General features: G+C 41.2%; 1 protein-coding gene across 1 annotated transcript in view; it reads left to right on the forward strand.

Moving 5' to 3' along the window:
• LOC118735300 (adenylate kinase isoenzyme 5) overlaps positions 1-9,327 on the forward strand; it is a 163,203-nt gene that overhangs the window by 35,256 nt on the left and 118,620 nt on the right. The window lies entirely within an intron of this gene.

Consider the following 9,327-nt stretch of genomic DNA (forward strand, 5'->3'; position numbering starts at 1 on the left):
AAAATAATGTCAGGAGCAGGTAATAATGTACCTTTGTACTATTTAGCATGTCATTTGACGGTAACAAGAGCAAATTCAATTTAAATCTATTAAATACATTCTAGCGTGTCTCAGTCCTTTACCCACAAAAGCGGCTATAACTTTTTTTTTCTATTCAAAACAGTAAGTGTGGCACCTTTCTGAAATCTTTATTAAATGAGCAATTTTTTTATGTAATGTAAAGTTATAGCTCAGTACATTTTTTTTTTTCAGCCGAGATAGTCAAAGTTGGGGAAGAAAATATCAAAAAGTTAAAAATCCAGAAATAGTCCTAATTTTATGATGGTTCCTTAATTTATTTTAACTACATTGCATTTGAGTATGGAGAGGCAACTATCTGGAAGTATTTTACATAAAAAATTTACTAAGTATTGCCCGGTTTGTAGTTGCAGTTAAAGAAAACACATGAAAAGGCACGATTTTTTTTAAATTCGAAAAAATGTAAATATTTCAAAAACGGTGACACTTTTACCTGAAAATTTTTTGTTTATCAGTGAGCTCACCCCCCCACCTACCTTACCCTAAAGTTTGGCACGTTACTTCTAGGACACCCTGTATGTATGTGATCATAAGTGGGCGGTGCCACGTCCATTTTCCAAAAATCTATCATAAACGTATTTCTTGGTAAAGAATTGTTGCAAGCATAAATTTTGAACACATAAAGTGTAAGGCAATTACATTTTTAAGATTGTACTTAGTTAACATTGTAAAATTTTATGAAATCCTAACTTGCAGGAAAATAAAACAAACAAACAAGCAATCAATCATCAACGATATATCGATAGCTATCGATAGCAATAGCTGTGCGACTACAGCAGCAACCACTAATAATTTTGAGTTTTATTTTGACCCTCGTGCCCGTCTGCGGAACATCTTTTATTTTCACTTTTGCGGCAGTGCTTTCACGCTTTATTCGAGGTTTTCAGTGAACTTCATACACTAAGCGGAGCCCTGCATCGATGAGTTGTGGAGTTCTGACTCACTATAAGTGCCGGTAAGTGATATTAGAGGGATTAGGCTTAAGGTCAATCGGGAGCATCGAAACGTGGTTTTAGTAGCCAATAAATGCCCACAACGCGATCGGCATCTAAAATGGCGGACAGCGAGAATGACGATCTCGAAACTACTGTGAGAGAGCATACGATTGGCGCCCAACAAGAAAGTACCGGTAGCGTACCGGCACAGTTAGCCGCTATGATGCAAGAAATACAAAAAAGATAGGGTAGGCAACACGTTAGCAGAGGCGGTCAGTGAGCTGAGCCGCGCTTTAACACAAACGCCTGCACACCCTGTGATCAAGCTGTACGACTTGCCCGAGTTCAGCGGTCGACCTGAAGATTGGCCGATGTTTCGAGAAGCATTTATGGCCACGACAGCGGAGTATCGTTACACTGAGCGGCAAAATATGTTACGACTGCAGAAGGCGTTGAAAGGTCAAGCTAGGGAAACGGTAGAGTGTTTGCTGATACACAGCGGCAATGCAAACCGCGTTTTAGAAACATTAAAAGAGCGATTTGGTAGACCTGAGATTTTGATTAAAAGTCATATTTCGCGTATCCGTAACGTTGCTAATATCCCTGATAATAGAATAGACTTAATCATTCCGTTTTCCACAAAGGTTCAAAATTTGGCCTCATTTGGAAGAGCTCGTGTCTAAGCTGCCAGTGCAGCGAAGATTAATGTGGGCACGTCATGCCGTAAACATACAGCCGCGACCGACTATCCAGCATCTCAGCGAGTGGCTACAAGAGGAAGCCCGCATTGTGAATACGATTTGCACCCACGTGGGTGAACCGCAGCGGCAAGCGGATCAGCGATCCGAAAGACGTGCACGATTTTTTCACGCGGTTAAGTCACTAGAGCTGCATAGAGGCGGGTGTAAAATGTGTTCAGGTCGTCACGATCTCGAACATTGTGCTCGATTCTTAGGCCTTCCTCATAAAGATAAGTGGCAATATATACGCGAAAAGCGACTTTGTTTTAATTGTTTAAAGTCTGGCCATCGAGGTACTTTATGCGCACGGATACACAGATGTTCGGTTACAGGGTGAGGGAAGAAATGGCATGAGCTGCTACATGAGCCTCGATCTCAACGTGAGGAAAGTAACCATCCAAATGATTCGAGGCCGCGTATACTCACCAACGTCGAAGTATCTCCTGGTAGTCAAAGTTTATTTTTTAAAATTATTCCAGTTAAATTGATTGCTAATGGTAGGAGTGTCGACTGCTATGCTCTCCTTGATGAAGGGTCGTCTTTGAGTCTGATGAACGAGAAACTTGCGGCGCATCTCGGTATAACGGATCCAAGTGAAGAACTAACGCTGCAGTGGTTCGGTAGCAACACGGTCACCGAATCTTCGATGAGAGTGAATGTGGAGATATCGGGCATGGGTAGGCAATGCAAAAGGTTTCCGCTCCGGAACGTCAAGACAGTTAAGGATCTGCAGTTTCCGCGACAAACACTTGGTATATCTCAGCTCCACATAGGCCAACGACATTTAAAGAGACTACCATTACTGGGTTACTCAGATGCTACTCGAGACTTGTTGATTGGTTTGGACAACGTTCATTTAGGTATCGCGAATGGTATTGCAATGGCTGCAATATTGACCAAGCAATGGCTGCAATATTAACCAAGCTTGGATGGGTGATCTACGGTTCCCTACGGAACAGAAGCGAAACAAATCAGCGCGTATTTTTGGTGCGAGAACACACTGCAAATACGGCGTCGGGAGTCGAAAGCATTGAGGAGTTGGTCAAAAACTTCGTGGTGAGTGACTATAGATATTTCTACTGCTGTCAAACATATTGAAGCAGAGGATCAAGTGAGAGCACGTGCCATACTGGAACAAAAAACAGTTCGCGTTGGCGAGCGCTATGAGACGGGACTGCTGTGGAAGAACGACGAAGATGTAATAGGAAATAGCCAAGGAATGGCAGAGAAGAGGCTTCTGGCAGTAGAGCGAAAATTGGCAAGCAACGAGCAATTAAGACGCGAATACATTAGGATGATGAGAAGTTACGAAGCAAAAGGATTCTGAAGGAGGCTCGCAGCAGACAAAGTTTCCGCACAACATCCACGCACATGGTATTTGCCTCACTTTGGGGTTTCTAATCCCAACAAACCCGGAAAGGTACGCCTCGTGTTCGACGCAGCAGCGCAAGTTTCTGGGAGATCCTTAAACTCCTATTTGTTGAGCGGTCCAGACTTGGGCAAGCCGTTGCTCGAAGTTTTGATGAAGTTTCGTCAGAAGCCGATAGCTGTCAGCGCCGACGTTGAAGAAATGTTCCACCAGATCGTCGTACGACCAACCAGCGCAGAGATTTTTGTGGAGGGAGAAGACCGGTGATGAAGTCCAGGAGTACTCCATGCGAGTGATGACTTTGGAGCGACTTGTTCTCCTTGTGCGGCGCAATTTGTTAAGAATAAAAATGCATTGGAGTTTGTCGAAGAATTCCCCGAAGCGGTCGAGGCTATATTAAATAACCACTACGTGATGATTTCGTTCACTACTTTGCTGACGTATAGGACGGCGTGAGCATTGCGAAACAAGTAAAGCACATTCATCGGGCAGGCGGATTCAATTTGAAAGGATTCGTGACCAACTCTCGAGCAGTAAGCGATGCCCTAGACGACGGCCAATATGCTGTAACGATGAAAGACTTCGACAAACCTGAGGCAGGTCATCAGAAGGTTCTTGGAATGCAATGGGATACGAGGAGCGACGAGCTAAGGTTCGTTTTGGTCTTCGGTCGCGTTGACCCGGAGCTTTTGCAAGGCGAGCGTACTCCAACTAAGCGCGAACTATTGCGCGTAATTATGTCCGTCTTCGATCCCTTCGGCATTGCCGCGGAACATGACGCCAGCGTGGCGGCTTTCGCTGCTGTAGCATACTGGCGCATCAAAACTGACCGTGGCGTAGAAGTGGCACTAGTGACTGGGAAAACCAAATGCGCACCCCTAAACCTTACAACGATTCCGAGACTCGAGCTGCAAGCCGCAGTACTACCCTCTCGTCTGAAGATAATGGTGTCGAAAAACCACGATGTCAAACCGTCACGCGTCGTCATGTGGACGGATTCGAAGACTATTCACGCCTGGATAGCTTCAGACCACAGGAAATACAAACCTTAGGTTGCTCATCGGGTAAATGAGATCCTGGACGGGACAAATCCAAGCGACTGGAGGTGGGTACCGGGAGCTTTAAATCCTGCGGACTTCGGTACCAGACTCCGAAGTAATGCATGTGAGTCATCTTGGATTGGAGGCCCAGGTTTCTTGAAGGAGGATGAATCTTCCTGGCCCAAAATTAACGACATCGAGAGTGCGCCCGAAGAGCTACGAACTAAACACCAGCTACTTTTTACTAGAATAAATGATAACCTTTTGCTCAAATGTTCAAACATTATTCGGTTGATACGAGTGGTTGCCTACATGCGAAGGTTCGCGAATAATTGCAACAAGGCGCCAGGAAATAGACTATTCGGAACGCTCAACGTTGCAGCCAAGAGGTGCCTTGTTTGCAAAATAGGACGTGCGAGGCCAGATGTGCCACAAATAGGACAGTTTCCAGCGGATCGCCTCACGCCATTTGTACGACCGTTCACGTACATATGTAGGTCTTGACTACATGGGTCCGTTTCTGATCGTGGCTGGGAGGCGTACGGAAAAGCGATGGATCGCGTTATTTACGTGCTTGACAAACGCGCGATACACCTTGAGATAGCTATCGATTTAACTACAGATACTGCATCAAGAATTTTATGTGCCGCCGTGGAACGCCGGTGCGGATCAGGTCGGATAATGGCACCAACTTCATAGGAGCAGATCGGGAAATGCAGCGTCAACTGAAAGACTTCGAAGAGGGAAAGATCTCCGAGGCATTAGCAAATCAAAACATAGAATGGGTGTTCAACTGTCCATTGAACCCACACGCCGGCGGATGTTGGGAGCGCTTGGTGCGTAGTGTAAAGCGTGCCATGCAACATGCATTGAACAGCGAAAGATTGAAAGAGCAGACGCTGTACAGCGTCATGTGTGAAGCCGAAAACGTTGTGAATTCGCGACCGCTTACCAGCGTTGCCGTTTTGGTCCAATTGGACCAAAATTGGTAGCTTCATTCTCCGTTGGTAGCATGGTTGGTTTGATGAAGCTTTTGGTAGGCAAAAATGTTTTGAAAATACAACCAAATTGAACATTAAAATTTGTTCGCTTAATTTAAGTTTGCACGTTCAAAACACTGCTTTCACTTTGCTTACACGTATAAGGTTTCTTTATTTTTTTCTTTATTTGATTAAGCAGACAATTTTCTGCAAACACAAACTCACTTCCCAAAGCTATGACCGATTAGCTGTTGGAAGAAAAATTGGTGATAGGTGAATTGGTGGTTTGCAAAGTGTGAATGTATTGGTAAAAAAAAAATTAGCGCATGCAAATTGAATCAAATTTGGATTTTTTTTATTGAAATGCATAAAATGTCTGCTTTCGTTTTTTTCACACACAAAAAAAATTTTTCGATATGAATTGAATCAATCTCAAAGATAGTGCATAAATTACAGGCCTACGGTATCACTGGTACACTTTTAAAGTTTCTAACTTGCTTCTTACGTGGAAGGAAGCTTCTTGTTACAATTGGGTCTACGAAATCAAGTTTGCTTGTTAATGCCTGGTCAGGAATCCCACAAGGGACTCATTGTGGACCTCTCTTGTTCCTTATATTCATTAATGACTTGTCGTATCAATTTAAATTCGCTAAGTGTTTAATGTTCGCTGACGATGTTAAATTATTTCTTAGAGTTCGAGACCTGTCGGACTGTGCTAAACTTCAACGTGATCTTAATAGTTTTGAAGAATGGTGCACCATGAATAGCTTGTTTTTAAACGGGAATAAGTGTTTTATTGTAACATATTCAAGAATTAATAACACCATTCAATTTAATTACAAATTGAATGACTTTGATTTATTCCGCACCTTTGAGATGAAGGATTTAGGTGTTTACTTTGACTCGCAGCTCTCCTTCTCTAAGCACGTTGACTTTATTATTGCCGAATCATTTGCCATGATTGGTTTCATAAGGAGGAACTCTGAGGACTTTAAAGATCCTTTGACTTTGAAGTCGCTCTATGTTTCGTTGGTAAGAAGTAGACTTGAATACTGCTCATTCATTTGGAATCCGTACTACGATACTCATTCAGCAAAAATCGAAAAGGTTCAAAGAGTGTTCACTAAAATAGCTTATTTCTAACTAAATTGGCAGAATGGCCTTGCATCATATACTGGCAGACGTAAGTTGATGGGGCTCCAAACTCTTCATGAAAGAAGAATTTGTTCGTCTCTTATTTTTGCATATAATGTCATGAATGAGCACATCAATTGTCCATTGTTAGCCAGTTTATTAAAATTTTATATTCCACCGCGAGATTTGTGGCGAAATAGGTTACTTGTCGACTCGGTTCATAGAACTAGTTATGCGTTCTATGAGCCAATCAGTAGATCAATTCGGCTATGTAACAGATATTATGAAGATCTCGATTTTAGTGCAAGTTTGGATAGATTTAAGCTCCAATTATTTTCTATTTTTAATTAATTAATTAGTCTGTAAGAAGCATTTGACTTTGTGGACTGTAAATAAATAAATAAATAAATAAATATTTTACAATAACATAATTATTTTATTTAAAGGCCCGAATGTATTTTGTTCAATCTTAATTGTGTGTGAATAATTCACCAATACCGTAAACAATGGGCCTCATGCATAAAAAGTGAGCTTAAGCTCCGACTCGATTTTCAGTACAAATTCTTGGGCTTGAGCTCACCCCTTCAGTGCAAAAATTGAGTCTGAGCTTAAGCTCACTTTTTATGCATAAGGCCCAATATTATGTGTAGTTTTAATTTTTACTGCTAATTTCTGTACCTAAAAACACCGCAAACTCGAGAAATCTCGTTTTAATGATGACAAATTTTTGGTAGTTTGGAAACTGATTTGGTACCTAAAAATATTTTCAAGTGGCAACGCTGCCGCTTACGCATATTCCACTTGACGCCCCTGATGAAGAACCATTAACCCCTAATCATCAGAGCAGACTCCGCATCCGCAAGAAGAATCCTTTAAGTTGACGCGAACGCAATGGCGAAAAATGCAGCAGATTCACAATCGCTTCTGGAAGCGATGGCTGGCGGAATATCTTCCGGACTTGTGCCGCCGAACGAAGTGGTGGAAACCCGTGAAGCCGTTGTCCTTGGGAGATTTGGTCTTGGTCTGCGATGATCGCATGCATCGGTCCAGGTGGCCGATCGGATGAGTCGTTAGCGTCAAGCTGGGAAAGGATGGGCAGGTCCGTGTAGCGGAAGTGAAGACTGCTGGAGGCACGTTCCGGAGACCCGCTTGTATCTTGGCGAAGCTAGACGTTGGTGAATCTAGCAGCGGGTAGATTAACGGGGCCCGGGATGTTGTGGAGGAACACGCCTTGTAGAGTTTAAATATTTTAGAATTTAGCAATGCACCCTGCGCGGTGCATAAATCAAAGTCTTGTTAAGCCCGGCACCGCTGCCGATTGTATTCATACCTGTCAAATGTTCGTATTTGTCAAATGTTCGTATCTGTCAAATGTAAAGCGCCATAATTTTTCATTCCGAAGACAAAAAGGCGCGAGGCCACATAAAGTGTAAGGCAATTAGATTTTTAAGAATGTACTTAGTTAACATTGTAAAATTTTATGAAATCCTAACTTGCTGGAAAATAGAACAAACAAACAAGCAATCAATCATCAACGATAGCAATTGCTGTGCGACTACAGCAGCAACCACTAATAATTTTGAGTTTTGTTTTGGCCCGTCTGCGGAACAACACTGTCAGCAAAAAAAAAATGCTAAAAATCAACGAAATTTTCTGGCAACTTCAGACTTGCACTTTATTATTTGGCTTAAAAGCTACATTTTTAAAAGTTTTTTTAAAGGATCTGATTAGAAATTGCGATCTGATGAAAGAGCCTCCAAGCCAATAATTGTGCACGGTACCGTTAAGTACTCTAGGTTTCACGAAAGAAAAAAAATTTAAGTACAAGATAACATTTAAATGTCAGTCATATTTTTCGTTGCTGTGAACTTGTTTCAAACTTCTGTCTTTTCCTTAATATAATTGTAAAACTTTGTGCACATTTTGAACGTATTTAAGTACATATGTATTAATTAATCAGCGCTTTGCACTTACCGATTGCTTTTTCATAATTAAGTTAAAAAAATATTTAAATTCCATGCTGCCTGTAATGGGATTTGAACCCTGACCCTCTGGAAATTAGCAAATTGTGGCAAGCATCTTCGCGCACGTAGCTGCAGCCAGACTTGTAAATGTGCATTCAAATGTTGAATTTGAATCAACACCACGCGTGCGTGGTATGAAAGTATTATTTTTAAATACGAACATTTTAAAACGATAACCAAATAAAAAATGTTAATTTTTACTATGCGTTATTTCCCGCAGTGGATTTATAAAATTTTTCTGAATATTACAACGCGTTTTTCTTTTAGTGTAGTGATTTTTGAACTTTTATTCAAATTTGTGCAATCAAATCGAAACCCGAGACATTTGTATTTATTTATTTATTTATTTATTTATATTTCAGTCAATGAATACATAGTTTCTTACTGACTAAGCTTAAAAATACAACTTCAATTTAAGTTGGTGATCAACTAATTAATGAATTAAAGTAATTCGCGACTATGTTTTTTAAAACGACTCCAGGAAGTGACAGATCTATTTCCACCGTTTGGTTTATTTGATTGATTTCCCTGAGGGCTCGCCTAATAGGTGCATTCAAAGCATAATTCGACTTTGCGGATTGCACGTAAAATAAGTCAGAACGCCGCAAATTTCTTACAGGAATATTGAGTGGCATTCTTCGCAGAATTTCTGAGCAATCGACAATATTAGTTATAACATTCAAGATAAACGAGCAGGATAGGCACTTTCTCCTATCTTCAAGCAAATCAAGATTTAAAAGTAAGCAGCGTGACTTATAGGAAGGCATTGGCTACGTGAAGTTGAGAAACCTTAGCGCAGACTTGATAAAAATCTTTTGTAAACGTTCAATCCTGTTAATATACGTTGTATGAAAAGGTCGCCAAATAATTGCGGCATATTCTAGACGGGACCTGACAAAAGCAATATAAAGTTTTTTAAGAGTGTACGGGTCAGAAACATCAGAACTGTTACGACGCACAAAAGCCCACGTGGAATAGGAATTTGCAACAATGAAGTTAATATGAGTATTATATGTGAGTTTTGAGT

The sequence above is a fragment of the Rhagoletis pomonella genome, unplaced genomic scaffold (assembly GCF_013731165.1).
Source record: "Rhagoletis pomonella isolate Grant_MI unplaced genomic scaffold, Rhpom_1.0 Rhpom_scaffold_00003, whole genome shotgun sequence".
In the NCBI taxonomy this organism is placed as follows: Eukaryota; Metazoa; Arthropoda; class Insecta; order Diptera; family Tephritidae; genus Rhagoletis; species Rhagoletis pomonella.